Raw genomic sequence first — 17776 nt, forward strand, 5'->3', positions numbered from 1 at the left:
TTTTGAAGGTTTTTTGGTTAGCTAGATAGAGTTTTTCTATGTTGCCTCTACAAACTTAACGTACTTCTCTACAGGGTTAAGAGGTTAGAATGGAAAGGAAAGAGTGTGTTTGTGCGCGTGCACACACAAATGAAAATTTTGGTAAAATAAGATCTCTGTACCTTGCAGTTCTCAGCTGTAACCTGAGCAGATGGAAATTGTGCCATGAATATTATAAGAAGATGCACTGACACAAATCAACAGGAACCATGAGTTCGGGGGTATTAGAATTGAAGGCCTAACAGAGCAAAGGGGCTCAAGAACAGATGAAGTAAAGGATGACCACTAATGAAATAACATAGCAAAAAGAGCGAAGAGTGACCTGGAGAAAGGAGGATTTCAGATCATGCCAGGCTCTGTGCAGCACTGGGGATCCTGCCTGGCATTTGGAGGGTAGAAGTCCTATCTGTGGGGCCCCTGCCTGGGGTACGGGATGCTATGAATATCTTTCACTCCCTTCCAAAAGGGTCATACCGAAACCAGGGTCAGGAAAGCTCCGAGGTATCTTGGCTCTACATGTGATTGTATGAAGCACAACTATTCTATGATTTTTTTAAAAAAATTGTGTGCTGCAAACTGTAACTGAATTGTAACCGATCAATAGAAGTGATGCATGCTTAGAGATCTCTGGGTAAAAAGTTCTATGTACCTGTTCCAATAGCTTTGCTGTTACCAAGCATGGCTAACAAAAGAGTAAAATAGCAAGCACACACTTTTTACTTCTATTTAATGAAAGTGAATGAAGAATAGAAATGGTTCAAAATGAAAAATACTTGGTTCTGTTCAATATTTCAATTATATCTATTAAATTATGTTGTAAGCTGGACTGATTAGCACTACATTAGCTCATTAACTTTGACAGTCTGACCACGTTGTGCTAAGGATGGCATCTAAGTGCCCCCGTTTATATGCATTAGATTCACTCATGTAGGCCTCCCTGGGAGAAAAGTAAAACTCATAATAATAAAAAAAATCACCACTAGTAAGACAGTACAATAATAATTCTGAGGAACAATATCACAATTTTGCCTTCAAATTCTGTCAGCATAAATGCAAACCTACTTCAGGCAGAAACTTGTAAATATAACAAGCAGATGGTATGTGGAAATTCATACAGCTTTAGAAAAATGCAATAATATCGTGTTTGTGTTGACAGAGCTCCTTCTTTGAAAGGAGCTCTAATCTCCAGACATGTGTATTCTCTCTTTAGCACAGTCCTGCGAGTCTGGGTGTGGGTAGGTATGTAGTGGAAGAACTTGGCAAGGTCACACCCTGTACATCATGCTGGGGCCTGAGAAAGAGTTGGGCCTTTGGATAAAATTGACATCCCCGGCTTCCTCTACCCCACATAGTATGGCTGCATTCCAGGCAACAGAAGCAATGCTGACCTCCACCATACATCCATTCACTGATTCATTTAATCAGAGTTTACATGGAATATGGTCATTCATTCCCTTAGTGAAGAGCTTCTCAGCCATGGCTACATATTAGAATCAACTGGGGAGTTTTTAAAAATTACTGACATATCCAGATCTTCTGATTTTTTTGCATTGGAAGAATAAATATAGTATCACTTATTAAGCATAAACTTTGGGGGTTTTTGGTGACAGACTTACGAAGATATAATTTACATACCATATAATTCACTCATTTGAAGTATCTAATTCGGCTCTCACCTTCTGAAACGGACTGCATTCTGCCTATGGAATGTGTATCTCCGCTTTCACTTTACTATGGCTCGTTCTTAAATAATTTCCTCTCACGCCCCATTTGGCCTGCAACCTCTTTACAAAGGATATTAATAAATCTACTTCCTACCTATCAAAAAAAATAGTGTCTAATTCAATGGCTTTTAGTATGTTCGCAGGGTTGTACAACCAACACCACAATCCATTTTGGAACATTTCCATCAACCCAAAAAGAAACCCTGACCTGAGGCAATCCCAGTCCTGATTTAATACTATCTGTGTAACTTTGGGCAAGTTATTTAACCTTCAGTATTTTGAACCCTCAACTGCAGAATGTGAATAATAATACCTTCTAATTTGGTATTTGTGAAAATTAAATAAAATGATGCAAGTAAAAAGAAAGAAACCCTTCACTCTTTAATTATCACCATCACCTACCCCCAGGCCTGCATCTCCACCCTAGCACTAGGTAAATTCGAATCTACTTTCTGTCTCTATAGATTTACTTATACTAGACATTTCATATAAGTGGAATCATACAATACGTGACCTTTCATGTCTGGCTTCTTTCACAACCATAGTGCTTTCAAGGTTCATCTATATTGTAGCATGAATCAATACTTAAGTCATTTTAAAGGCCAAATAATATTCCACTGTATAAATATAACACATTTTGTTTATCCATTCATCAGTTGATGGACATTCATATTCTTTCTGTATTGTGCTATTATAATAATGCTGATATTAACATTTGTATACAGTTTTTGTATTGACATATGTTTTCAACTTTTAGGAGTATATACCTAGGAGTGGATTTGTTGGACCAAATGGTAATTCTATATTTAACATTTTGAAGAATTTCCAGAATATTTTCCAAAGTAGTTACACCAATTTACATTCCTACCAGGAATGTATGAGGTTTCCACTTTCTCAGCATCTTCACCAACACTTGTTATTATCGGTCTTTTTGATTATAGCTATTCTAATGGGTATGAAGTAGTATCTCATTTTGGTTTTAATTAGCATTTCCTTCATGACTAATGATGTTGAGCATCTTTCATGCACTTATTAGCCATTTGTTTATTTTCTTTTTTTTTTAACATCTTTACTGGGGTATAATTGCTTTACAATGGTGTGTTAGTTTCTGCTTTATAACAAAGTAAATCAGTTATACATATACATATGTTCCCATATCTCTTCCCTCTTGCATCTCCCTCCCTCCCACCCTCCCTATCCCACCCCCCCAGGCAGTCACAAAGCACCGAGCTGATATCCCTGTGCTATGTGGCTGCTTCCCACTAGCTATCTACCTTACGTTTGGTAGTGTATATATGTCCATGCCTCTCTTGCGCTTTGTCACAGCTCACCCTTCCCCCTCCCCATATCCTCAAGTCTGTTCTCCAGTAGGTCTGTGTCTTTATTCCTGTCTTACCCCTAGGTTCTTCATGACATTATTTTTTTCTTAAATTCCATATATATGTGTTAGCATACGGTATTTGTCTTTCTTTCTGACTTACTTCACTCTGTATGACAGACTCTAGGTCTATCCACCTCATTACAAATAGCTCAATTTCATTTCTTTTTATGGCTGAGTAATATTCCATTGTATATATGTGCAATTTGTTTATTTTCTTTGGAGGAATGTCTTTCTGATCCTTTGCCTATTTTAATTGAGTTACTTGTCTTTTTATTATTGAATTGTAAACATTCTTTATACATTCTAGATAAAAGTCCTTTATCAGATATATGATTTACAAACATCTTCTCCAAGTGCATTTTCACTTTCTTGATAGTGTGCTTTGATTCAGAAAAGTTTAAAATTTTCAAGAAGTCCAATTTACCTATTTTTTTCTTTTGTCACTCATGCTTTTGGTGTCATATCAAATAATTTATTGCCAAGTTTAAAGTCATAAAGATTTATCCCTATGGTTTCTTCTGATAATTTTGTAGCTTTAGTACTTACATTTATGTCTTTGATCCATTTTGAGTTAATTTTTGCATACGGTATGAGGCAGGGGTCCAAATTTCCTTTGCATGTATATATTCAGTTGTCTCAGCACCATTTGTTGGAGAGAATATACCTTCTCCTCATTGAATGTTCTTGGCACCCTTGTTGAAAATGAATTGACCATAGATGTATGAGTTTATCTCTGGACTCTGAATTCTATTCTATTGATCTATATGGCTATCTTTATGCTAGTAACATACTATTTTGATTACTGTAGCTTTTTAGTAAGTTTTGAAATAGGGAAGTGGGAATTCCCTATTTTGTCCTTCTTTTTCAAGATTTTTTGGCTATTCAGTGTTCCGTGTAACTCCATGCAAATTTTAGGATCAGTATGTCAATTTCTACTATGAAGCCAGCTGAGATTCTGAAAGGGCAGAGCTTCTTGATATTTACTGAATTATTGTGGATAAGAACTGTGCCAGGTATTGGGGATACAGCACTAAACACAACACAGTGCTCACCTTTGAGTAATTTACAGTCCATCAGTTGCTCAAGAATATTTACAGGAAACCTAAGCAGGATCCCAGACACATTGTTAAGGTCCAATTTTGCCCAACACATGGCTCTAATTTGGCTGCTGCTTAGTTCGCTTCCCAGAGCCAACAAGGGAAGAAAGGAATCATGTTGGATGGAATGAACAGCAGGCATTTTACAAACAGGGACCACCAGTTTTGAGAGAAGAAAGGGTCTTGGTCAATCCTTACCTCACATAAAATACACTAAATTCAAGACCATGGCTGTTTATTTGGCATTTCTTGGGCCCTTCAGCACTGCACTAGGTGCTTCAGTAGATAGGAAGGAGGGAGAGCAGAAAGAGAAAGAGGAGAGAAAAAGAGAAAGAAGAGGAAGAATAGAAGGAATGAAAAATATTTTGAGCTCCTACTATGTGCCAGACACTATATTATATACATTTATATTATTTTTTTGTATTTTTCCAGTTTTATTGAGATATAACTGACATATAACATTGTGTAATTTTAAGGTATATAATGTGATGATTTGATACACATATATATAGTGAAATGATTACAATAAGGTTAGTTAACACCTCCATCATCTCACATAATTACCTTTTTTGTGTGGTGAGAACATTTAAGAGCTACTCTTTGAGCAACTTTCAAGTATATAATACAGTATTGTTAACTATAGTCACCATGCTCTGTATCTCACATTATTTTAAAGAAATATGAGATGAGCTTCCTATCCCCAAAGACCCCAGCTATATTCTAGTTGAAAACAACCACAGAATGATATGTGCCATTGATGAAGCAATCACATGAAATTATCTGGTACAGGCTATAAGTGTCAGAGTCCAGAGAAGAAAAAGGTCAACATACACTAAAAGAGGATGGAAAGGCACTGGGCCTACTGCATTGGTTACCTAAATTCACATTTGATAAGACGTAGGCTTTCGATTGGCAGAGGAGTGGGGCTTCCAGGAAGCAGAGAAGCAGGAAAAAACATGAGCAGTCATAGAAACTATTCATTAAGAACTTACTACAGGGCAAGCACTACCTTAAGCACTTTATGCCTCATTGCACTCTCAACCCAACCCCAATAGGTGTATGCTATTATACCCATTCTACAGATGAGGAAAATGAGGCTTAGAAAAGTAAATTATCCAAAGTTATACAGCCCAGAAGTGGTAGAACTAAAATTGGAACACGAATGTGTTTAACTCTGCCAAATTGCCTCTAAGGATGATAAAATGAGACCTCTGGGAGGCAGAGGCAAAAACAAAAACAGTAGAGCTCACGGTTAGTTTGTTCCATGACCCCGGGAGGATCGACACAACTGCTGACTTCTGCTATCCCTATCCTTGAGATCTGACCTATACAGATCCTGGTGGCCTCAAAATGACTCCCTTATGGAAACACGACAGGGTCAGATTCACTCAAAAAGCACACACCCATGGATCCTATGTTTGTCTAGAAACAGGAAGGAGCAACCATGGCAGGAACTCCCCAAAATACTGCATCATGGGACTTGGCCCATGTTAGAGCAGACCATCTTCCCCACTCCTAGTTTCCCGGAGAAAAGCATCACCCTAAACACTCCTGATCTCTCTTTACCTTCTTCACTCACCATTCCCTGTCAGGGGAGCTCTTAACTGGGTGGTAAAAATAAGGGAGGATAAATGAAACAGGTTTGACTTGACACCTCATTCCTTCCTCTTTGTGAACCAGCCTGCTGTCTGAGATCACTTTTTGGACCAAGCTCCAAGTTCAGCATGGAAGGTGCTGCCCCTGCAGGACATATCTGTGGTAGTAGAGTGTCTGTTGTAGCTGGATAGGTAACCCTGTCTAATCCTGGAGTTCAGTTAGCAAGCCTGTTTGGCTCGCCTCCTTAGCTATCTCCCCCAGTCTAGACTTTCTCAGGACTAAAGGCAATGCTTTGTACTCCAACTGCTTTACAATTCAATTGCTTCAGAACTTGGGTAGAAATGACAGTGCAATTTATTCTCCCCCTCAAAAATCACAAGTCCCAAACTGCTTGGGCTCCCACACTCTGAAAGTAATCACCAAATAAAGGGCTCTCTTTATTTAAATCCACAGGTGAGGCTCTAGGGCACAGAGACCACTAAGAAACACAACCCACATTCCCTGAAAGACCAGAGTACACTAAATATCTAGAACAGCAGGCAAGTCCGATTAATAAGGCATTTAGCAAAATCCTCTTTAGCCTGTGTTTTGGTAAGGCAGTGTAGTGTAGTATCTTAAGAGCATCAGCTCTGGAGCCAGAATGCCAGCTCATTGACTCCCAGCTCATTACAAGCTGTGTGGCTTTGAGCAAGTTATTTTACTTCTCATTGCCTCAGTTTTCTCTTGTGAAAAACTAAATGGGTTTTTATGAAAATTACATGTGTTAATGAATGTAAACTGCTTAGGACAGTGGCTGGCATGTAGCAAGTGTCAGCTTAGCATTGTCAGTGGATGTATTCTGCACATGAATCTACTGCATAAGAATAGGCCCCTACTCCGAAAAGTGAGAATCACTCATTCATGTGGAAATTCAAAAAATATTCTCGCTCACTTACAGTCTTAATGGCAGCAGTGAAAGCAGGAGACTTTAGGTCAGATAAGTGATTACTATTCACCAGATAAGTATATTTAAGACTTTAAGGAATGAATTGGTTCATTACTCTTCTCAGCTTAGATAGTAGATCAGACTGTCCATTCTTTACTGAGATGGAATCTAGGATCCAGGACCTATCCTCAAATCTTGTTGAATTGGTCTTTGAGAAGAATCATTTTCAAATTAAACTGTGGTTCCTACTAATATATTATTAGTTTCCAAAATGGTGTTTTCTTTGCGGTTTTTTTTTAAGATCTCATCCTTTATATCTAAGGTAACAATAAACATTTATCCTGTGCCAACCTAGTATCCAATTCTTAACTCATTCATTTCCCTCTCCCAATTGTAACTTTGCATGTTACAAAAAATTCTGAGCTTTCAAATCATACAGACTTTGATTAAAATGAAATTACTAATAAGAAACTGTTGTATAAAAAACTAAAATAAAATTCAGGAAAAAAATGAAATTAGACATTGTGCACATACACATGTGTGCATGGGGGATATATGTTTATATATGTTCAAAGATAGGTAAATTGGTTTTTATGTATTCTTAAAGCATTCTTGCTTTTAGAGAGGATTTTGAGATAAGGACTTTTGAAGGTTGCTTAGATGTTATCAAGTTTCTAAACAAAGATAATAATAATAGTAGCCAACAGTTCTTGAGTGCCTGCTATATGCCAGGCCCAGAGCTACATGAATAGCTCATTTGATCCTAATGACAACCCCATAAGGTAGATATCATTATGATCTCCACTTGATACATGTAGAAACTTGAAGCCTAAAGAGGTTAAGTAAATTTCCCAAGGTCAGAGAGCTAGCAAGTGACAGAACTGAGATTGAAACCCAGCCTCTCCCTACAACACTCTCTGTCAACAGTGATCTTCCCTCCATTCAGGTGGGACCTGGCTATGTGCACTCTGGCCATTTGCTAGGCACAAAGGATATAGGAGACAGAAAGAGTGCTTTTCTAGGCACAGAGGGTAAAGGTTAGCTTAGTTCATCTCCCTTCCAGGGAGAGGAAAGAAAGATGTGGGTGGCCCTTACCTGCCAAGCCGCTCACTGCATCCAACAAATAGGAATTGAGAGTGTGCAATGTTCCAGACACTGTGCCAAGCCCCCACACCAAATGTCCTCCTCCTTGCTAAGCTATGTCTCTCTTGTCCTTCACAATCTCATTTCAAGACCTCTCTTCCAGGATGCTGAGCCTAATTCAACTCATTCAGCACTGCTTAGCATGCTCAGCACCCCTCTTTACTCTGCACGCTCCCACAGCAGCACAGAGGACGATGCACACAGTAAGAATTCACCAAATGCATGTGGATAGCCTGGCTCCTAAATAAAAAGTAGGGAAGAGTTCATTGTTAATTCTATGCAGAGACACCAGGGCCGGATGGAGGAGAGAACAGCCAGGAGGTTAGGGTTACAGAGAGGGACATGGGCTTTGGAGTCAAGCAGACTTGAGTTTGTAAACTGACTTTGCAACTTACAGCTGCATGTAGTTTGGGCAACTTACTTAACCTCTAGCCAGCTCAGTTTGCTCATTTGTGAGATGGGGATGATAATAACAAAACTCTCACAGTACTGCTGTGAGAATTCAATTATAAGTTGCATGTTAATCACTTAGCACAGAGCCTGGCATATCATGGGAGCCAGGAGCTCAACGGGAGCGACTCTTATCATTAATATCACCTAATGAAATACCCACAGTCCTTCTCAGGAGCATGCCTCAGGCAGGTGAACTGTCTGGCTTCCTTGGGATAGGCACAGCATAGAAGGAGGATATAGGAAGTGATGAGGTACACACGCTCTGGCCACCACCTGACCAGAGTGAGTGCTTCTGAGCTCTACAGTTTACCAGTGACCAGGACAGCCAGAAAAGGAGCCCAAGCTGTGCACAGATACAGCTGTCAGCTTACCACCACCTCCAAAAGGCAAAAGTAAGATGTCAATTCCTGGGATCCTCCGTTCCACCAGTAATGCCAATAATTTTTCTGTTGCTAGGAATGGTGCCCAAGTGAGCTCCATGAAGCAAGCCCTACAGTGGGGCTCAGCTTTTATACTGTGATTCCAGTACTTTCTGAGGCATCAGTCCCTGAAACTCAAGGCTGTCGAGGACTATTCCTGCTTCACTGCATTTAAACTGCCTACTCCCACCTAACTATCTACGAGGGGGCAGCCATCAGCTCTAGAGTCTCATCCTGACACCTCCCACTGTGCTCAGCTGCACAGGAATGGCCACGTACGAGGAAGCAGGAATAGGTGGTCAGCACCTTAGCTGGTCTTTGGTATCCACTCCTTTTCAGTTCATTGAAGTTATTTTCACAAAACTCACAACACTACATCACAGGTTGATGGAGTCTCTGACCAAAAACAGTAACGCAGTGGTCTGTCCACATTTTCTCACTGAGTATACCGGTATCAGGTTAAGAGTAGGGTCCTAGACCCAGGCAAGAGGCCCTATCCTAAGACCCACACTTTAGAGGAGCTCACTCTGGCTCTCTGGCTGCACCTCTCCCCGCTAAACTGAGGAGTCTATGGGGCAAAGAGGACATGCCCTCTTAGAGTCCAGACTCTCAGCTTCTATACCAAAGTCCACATAAATAAACCCCAGAATTCTCTGCCCAAAAGCATGAATCCTATTCCAGGGTATTTGTGCAGGCCTCTTCCTCCCAAGGGTGAACAACACCACAGCTGTACACACCCCTAGCCTGTTTGGTGACCCAGGGCCAGTTATTTAAGATAAGGGAGTGCTGCATGGAGCTTGGACATACAATCTGGCATGTCCATATGCATGTGCATGAGGCCTCTGGTGGTACAGAAAGAGAGCCAGGCATAGAAAGAGGAGGAGACAGGGGTTTGCAAGCTACAGGCCAGATGCCTCCATTTATAACTTTGGTCTGTACCATACAAATATGAGAAGCAAGATTGCATGTTGATGCTGTTTGATTCTTATGAATTACATGGAAGAGGCAGAGGGGTGGTAGCCCCATCTCCTAACCTCCCTAACGGAATAGAGACACTGGCTCTCTAAGTAGAATTTCTTTTTTGGTAGAGGAGAGTAATCCAGAATGAAATCAACCATAATGCTGAGAATTTCCAAAATAGGCTTAAGTTGAAACATTCTCTCCTAAGTCAGATATGTGTCAGTCTATAATGTTCCAATTTGGGGCTCAGTAAAGCTCTCCACATCCACAACTAGTTCTTCATGTAAGCTCTCCTCACAGCACCTCTATTCTGTGGCTGTCATTGGACAGATCTGCTTTAAGGATGAACCCTAAGGCCCCTCCCAATAGAAGAGCATCAGGCAGCCTGAGCATCCTCATGACTATCCTAACGCCTGGAGCCCTCCTCTCTCCTTCACACACAGCCCAAGCACTTCCCTGTCCTTCATTCAACACCAGGAGGACCCTGCCATTCACTAGCTCCAGATCCCTGCTACCCTGGTGCTCACCCTCCTGGGGGAATGTGATTAGCTCTCAACACTGACTATTAACTTTCACTGTGGGGTTGTTGATCTGTTCCAGGGTAAATCTTGAAGCATAAAACTTCCTTAATGCCAAACTCTTAAACTGGATCAGAGAAATTTTAAACCACTAAAAGCTGATGGTCTCTAGCAAAACAAGACCCCATCCATCCAAGAGTCTGGGCATTGCTAATACTGTTCATAGAGGCTTATTCAGTTTCAAGTACATTTGAAACAGTGATTATTACACCATGAATAGCTACCGTATGTCCAATGTATCACATTTCCAAATAATAAGAAAATCACTCACCTGTTTCTGTGCTGAAAAGGCTGGCTTATCTGTGAGCACTCTGGTTGGCAGATGCCTCAGGGATCCCAGAGAGAAGTAGTAGTTTGCTGATTGACATTTCATCTAAGTACTAAGGACATCTATCTACTGAAGAAAAGATGGTAGACTGTACCTCTGCTGGCAGGTTGGCAAAAGTCTCTCAAAGTTGAAGCTTTTATAGAGCTGCCCCCTGCCCTCTTGCCTTCTGCCCTCTGGCCTATGACTCACCAAAACTGGCCTTCTGGGACACAGCTCTGGCATTTCTACTGCAGGGCTGGCCACCTCAAGACAAGCCCTGTGGACACAGGCCAGCGTGACTCCAAGCTCACTTCCCAAGCCCCTGTCTCCTCTCTCACTCTGTCTCTCTAAATCTGCACAAGCCCTAAACAGTAAGATAAATTAGGACAAATTTTTTTTGTTCTTGACATCTCTTAAAATCTAACATGAGGCTCCCAACTTGCCCTTTCAGTGGTACCCTCTTGCCTGTACTCTTTGTAAAAGTTCTCCAAGGCCAGACTCCCTCCTCCCTTAAAATGCTCATCACCCTTACTTCCCAATAACCTGTACTCATCTCCTATGAGCCCTTTTAGGTGATAAAAACAAACAAGCCAGTGTGTACAACAGTTATGAACAGAGGAAAATAAATTAATACTCTTTCCCCAAGTATCGTACCTGGAATTTAATAGGGACCTTCAATAACTTGGGGGCGGGGGAAGTAACAGAACATTTACCTAAAGCATCTGTTATAGTAACCACTAGATGCTACCTATACCTATTTTAAATTAAATTAAATTAAAATGTAGTTTTCAAGTGCTCAATAATCACATGTGGCTAGTGACTACTATATCAGATGGTGCAGATTTAAAACATTTCCATCACTGCAGAAATTTCTATTGGGCCAGATTGCTCTGGAGGCTGACCCTAATGGTGGGACTTTCAGGCACTGTGGTAAGCTAGTAAAACTGGTAGGAGAGATGTAGGGAGCAAAAGGACCATTCTGAACCCTTTGTGAGCTATCTTTTGCCTGTACAAAATGTACTCTCTGCTGCTGCCCAAAGAGACTATCAGCCTGTGCCAAAAAAGTCATTTGTGCCCCAACCACCCATAAGGATAGATGGAGAAAGTGACACACAGCTGCCTGGCCCTTGCTTTTAGAAACAGAGCAACCTTCAACTGAGTTCCTACCTTAGGGACATGAAGAATTATAAAGCCATTAACCTGTCCCTACATTATAGGTTACTAAAACTATGAAAAACAGTCCTTGGCAAAGTCCAAACAGAAAACTAGAAATCCCAAGAATTCTATGGCATCCAGGGCATGCTCACTGCACTCACAGACCACCTAACGTCAAACCCATCACCTTGGCATTGGAGGACCCTTTGCCTCTATTGCAGACTTGGAGATAGTCACTAGACTCTATTTACTAAAGTGGGAAAGTGGCTACTGACATTTAAGAAAGGTTTTCAACCACAAGGGTTGAAATCAATAGGATGTTCTAGCAACCCTTGGTTAATTAACTAGAAAATTAAGCTCAGCATAATACTCCATACTGGATAATCAAGGTTTTGCTGTAAGCAGTGTGCAGTCAAAAGGTAAACATCACCTCAAGGTTCAACCATTTCTGTAACTGAATCTCCAAATTAATGTTATTTCCATTAGCACTGGTGAGAAAGCAAACCACGATAATGATAACTAGTAAAACTTACTGAGTGATAACTGCATTCCATGCACTATTCTAAGTATTTAGTATGTTTGAATTCATTTAATCTTCACAACAATCCAATGAGATATGTACTATTATTATCCCTATTTTCCAGATGAGGGAAATGAAACACACAGACATTAGGTGACCTGCTTAAGAACACACAGGCAGAAAATAGAGATTGTATTTGAGCCAAGGTGATCTGGTGTCAGAGCCTATGCTCTAGGTCATTATACTAGACTACCTCGCAAATGTGGGTAACAATGAATGAGTCACAGAAGTCCCCCGAAGGCTGGCCTTATCTCCAGCTAGCACAGTGCATGACAAACAGTAGATTTTCACTAAATGGTGAATAAATAATAGCTAAAATCTATTAAGCACTTCCTATCTCATTTACTCCTGAAAGGAATCCTATTGCTATTATTATAATACCCAGTTCATCACCCTCAGTTTTCATAGGTGAGGAAAATGAGACATAGAAAGACTAAGCCCTTGTTTAGTCACTTGCCCAGGATCACAGAGCTAAAGAATGATGGAGAAAGAATTTGAACCCAAATCTAGATTCCACTCTTGAATGAATGACTGAGCTGTTGCAGAATATATAGTCTGCCCTATCACACTCTTAATTATTTGCTATGTCAAGTGTGAGCTGTAGCAGCCTCAACCTAAGTCTTAGTTCTTCAAGGTAACTGAGCTCCTTGAGGCAGGGACCACGCCTGACTGCTCCCCCGAACTCTTAATCCAGTGCTGTGCAAGGAATCAGTGTTCAGTAAGCACTTGCTAATTGATTCAGTACCCTAGTGAGGGGTTTTTCCAGTTTAAAGCCTGCTGACTGGCTTCCTGTGTCCCCTTCTGGCCCTAAGCAGCATCCCTGGCACTGGACAGACACCCTAAGGAGCCTTGCCTCCCAGGAGGGAGTGGTGGAAATGGTACACTCCGGCAGGGAGAATTATTTTATTGCTGATACTGTTTAGACTTACTGAGGCACCATGATAATAAAGAGCAGACTGAATTGGAGTTGGGTTTATCGTTGTTTTTGAATTCTCTACAATGCACTCCCTTACTGCCTGCACCTAGACAGATCACTCCCACTACCCTCTTCCCAACAACAGTATGTCGTTGTGGCTTCCTACCAGAAAGAGTGTAGAGAGTCAGGGCTGTAATCATTCTAATCAAGCACTAGGCTGGGAGACCAAAGGCTAGGATTAGAGTCTCAGTTCAGTCAATAACTAACTGTCCTTGAACAAGTCACTAGACTTGTTAACATTCTAATCTATGAAATGGAGGTACCATTGCCTACTCACACATTGGTCCAAAGAGCAGAATAAAATGATGGTACGGATATGCTAATTAAATAAAGAGTTTATTGTTATTTTTGTTCTTCACTAAACTAGTGGTCACTATTTTGCTGACTTACTCATTAGCCTTCCTTTGGCAATTCACAGAATTACATGGATTCTTTTTTTAAGACTAAAAGCTTTTACTAAAGCAAAGGAAAGCAAATCCCTGGTTCAAGCTGGTTCAGGTTTATCCCAAATAAGAACCACAGAGCCCTTAACAGAGAATGTTAACAAATATCAGTGCAATGCCATAGCCACCTCTCTCCATTGTAGCTAAACAGACCCACCACCACAACTGAGAGCATTTGAGCCAGAAAGCAGACTGATGAGGTAGAATGTGAAGAAGGAAATTCTGCTTAGCCAGAGGCCCCATGGCTTCTCTCAGTCATCACAGCCCAGCACGCAGCAGTCAGAACCAAATCAGCTTTTTTAAACAACAGCATCAATAGCAAGAGGTTCAAAGGAAGTGAAGAAGGGCTGGTAGAGTGTGGTTCCCCTGGAGATTCCTTCACTAGCATGTAGAATTGGTGCAGACACCTCCATCAGCTTCATGTATATTTTCTACGACAGCTGATAGGGCTGCCTTGTTGAAGCTAACTCCAAAGAAAGCAGTCTAATGTACCATCATTTTAGAAAACATTCCCAAGGCTTACCATCGCTGACTAATACAAAGATGCATCAAAAGACCTTTGTTTTTAAATAAAAAGCAGTCAATCCAGACATGACATTTCAATGAAAACTGACATCTCAAAGTTTAACTTTGCTCCACAAATGGGTGAGGATTCATCAGAGCTTTGTTTCTGTCTCACATACCATAGGTGGTTGCCTCAGACTAAGGCCCCAGGAAGAACTTCATGGCTCTGGACACTGCTATTAACAATTAATAATAATAATAATAAAAATTTAAAAAACAATTAATAGAATATTCAGGCCAAAGGGACCTTTGAACTCATCAAGTCCAGTCTTGTCAAATTATGGAGGAGAAAAATGAGGGCCAGAGAATTTAACTGATGAATCCAAAATCAGTAACAGAAGGGATCAGATGCCAGGTCTTCTGATACTTGAGTATTATTTTACTAAAACGCATGGCCTCATTCTTTCTTCTGAACTCTGTGGTAAAGCTACCACCTTGATTGGTCAGATGGACAATTTTACACCCTTCCTCACTTCACCACATTCCTACATAGACCACTTTTAATTATATGTTTGATAGGTCATTTAAAACCTATTTTTTTCCTCTCAGATCAAGTTCTCATTAGTACCAAATACATTCCCAGTTTCTCCCCCAATCAAACTTACAAACTCATTTTTTATTTTGGTCCCCACTGTGTGGCATGTGGGATCTTAGTTCTCTGACCAGGGATCAACTCTGTGCTCCCTGCAGTGGAATTGCAGAGTCTTAACCACTGGACCACCAGGGAAGTCCCACAAACTCATATTAATAACAATTTAAGTGGATCATAGTTAAGAAGACAAACATGCTGCCTATAAAAAGGTAGTCAAAGATACTCAGGTTATTTATTTTTCATTCTTTGAATGATCCCTGGCAGATACCATATCATTCATAGTGCTGGGAATTGGGGATTCCGTGTATTTTAAAGATTACCTGTTGTATGTAAGAGGACGTACTGTGGTTCAATACTCCTTTTGATTGCATACAGTTAATCTTTATTTGGAGCTGTATTTGTAAGCAGTAAGATGGTGTTTGCTGTGAGGCTATTAAGCTGCATAAATTCCCATACTTACACCACTTTATTCCTGGTCTCTGGGAACCCAACTTTGCACTATCCCTATGAGAGAGGGCTGACTTATATTTTACTATGAATAAAAACATAATTTCATTCATAAGACTGAGAGTCGTGCCCACTTGGAATGCACATCAGAATCTCTAGAGGGTTGTTTTCAAGCCATAGATTTAACTATAGGGAGTCTAATATGCCTCCTGAGGGGGTAAGTATTCCTGCTGGGTGATAATCATTGTGTTCAAAGAGTCTAGTTACCCACTAAAATGGTGTGGAGGCAGAAAAAAAGGGTTGATCACTATCAGTATAATACTTTATATTTTCAAAACCAGTTTTAATGAAAATGACTAACATTTATGGAGCATTTACTACATGCCAGATATGGCTCTAAATTTCTTTAACTGTATATAACTCATTTAAATACCAGATATACCCGATGATGTAGATATTGCCATTTTCCTCATTTTACTGATGAGAAAACTGAGGAGGAGAGAAGTGAAATCATATAGCTAGCGAGTGGCTGAGTCCAGATTGAACCAAGGCAGGTTGAAATCAAAAGTCCTTCTCATAAACCTACACACGTATGGTCAGTTAATCTTTGTCAAAAGGAGGCAAGCATATACAATGGAGAAAAGACAGTCTCTTCAGCAAGTGGTGCTGGGAAAGCTGGACAGCCACATGAAAATCAATGAAGTTAGAACACTCCTTCACACCATACACAAAACTAAACTCAAAATGGCTTAAAGACTTAAATATAAGACATGACACCATAAAAACTCCTAGAAGAGAACATAGGCAAAACATTCTCTTACATAAATTGTAGCAATATTTTCTTAGATCGGTCCCCCAAGACAAAAGAAATAAAAGCAAAAATAAACAAATGGGACTTTATCAAACTTAAAAGCTTTTGCACAGCAAAGAAAACCATAAACAAAACAAAAAGACAACCTACGACTAGGAGAATATATTTGCAAATGATGTGACTGACAAGGGTTTAATTTCCAAAATATACAAACGGCTGATACAACTCAATATCGAAAAAACAAACAACACAATCAAAAATGGGCAGAAGACCTAAATAGACATTTCTCGAAAGAAGACATACAGATGGCCAACAGGCATATGAAAAGATGCTCTACATCACTAATTATTAGAGAAGTGCAAATCAAAACTACAATGAGGTACCACCTCACACCAGTTAGCATGGGCATCATCAGAAAATCTACAAACAACAAATGCTGGAGAGGGTGTGGAGAAAAGGAAACCCTCCTACACTGCTGGTGGAAATGTAAATTGATACAGCCACTATGGAGAACAGTATGGAGGTTCCTTAAAAAAAGCTAAAAATAGAGCTACCATATGACCCAGCAATCCTACTCCTGGGCCTATATCCAGAAAAGAGAAAAACTCTGATTCGAAAAGATACATGAACCCCAATGTTCATAGCAGCATTACTTACAATAGCCAAGACATGGAAGCAACCTAAATGTCCATCAGCAGATGAATGGATAAAGAAGATATATATATACAATGGAATACTACTCAGCCATAAAAAACAATGAAATAATGTCATTTGCAGCAACATGGATGGACCTGGAAATTATCATACTAAGTGAAGTAAGTCAGACAGAGAAAGACAAATATCATATGCTATCACTTATATGCAGAATCTAAAAAAAATGATACAAATGAACTTATTTACAAAATAGAAACAGACTCACAGACATAGAAAACAAAAGTATGGTTACCAAAGGGGAAGTAGGGGGAGGATAAATTAGGAGTATGGGAGTAACAGATACACACTACTATATATAAAATAGATAAACAAGGATTTACTGTATAACACAGGAAACTATATTCAATGTCTTGTAATAACCTACAGTGGAAAAGAATCTGAAAAAGTGGATATATAGATATATATATATATATATATATATATATATATATAAAACTGAATCACTTTGCTGTACACCTGAAACTAACACAATATTTTAAATCAACTCTACTTCAATTTTAAAAAGTCCTTCTTGATCCCAACTTCATCTCTGCAGTTCTAATCCCCTTTCCAGAGGTAACCTGAGTTAACTGTTTGATGTGCAGCTTTCCAAAACTCATTCTATGCATTTATATACATAGGCATGTACCTATGTGAAATAAATATTTTGTTTTATTCTTTCTTTTTTGTCTATATAAATCATACCATCTGATGTTCTTTCCCCAAAAGTGCACTGCGTCTTCAAGAAGGGTAAGTTAAGAACCATTTAAAAATGATTCAGAAATCTGTTTTGGATATCAGCTTTCTCCCATGTAGTGTGCTGAGACCCTTAACAACCTGCAGTTCCATGATTTACAAAAGATCTGGGCCAAACCTGGAGCTAGAGAACACAG

This window comes from Globicephala melas, chromosome X (assembly GCF_963455315.2).
Source record: "Globicephala melas chromosome X, mGloMel1.2, whole genome shotgun sequence".
Taxonomy (NCBI): domain Eukaryota; kingdom Metazoa; phylum Chordata; class Mammalia; order Artiodactyla; family Delphinidae; genus Globicephala; species Globicephala melas.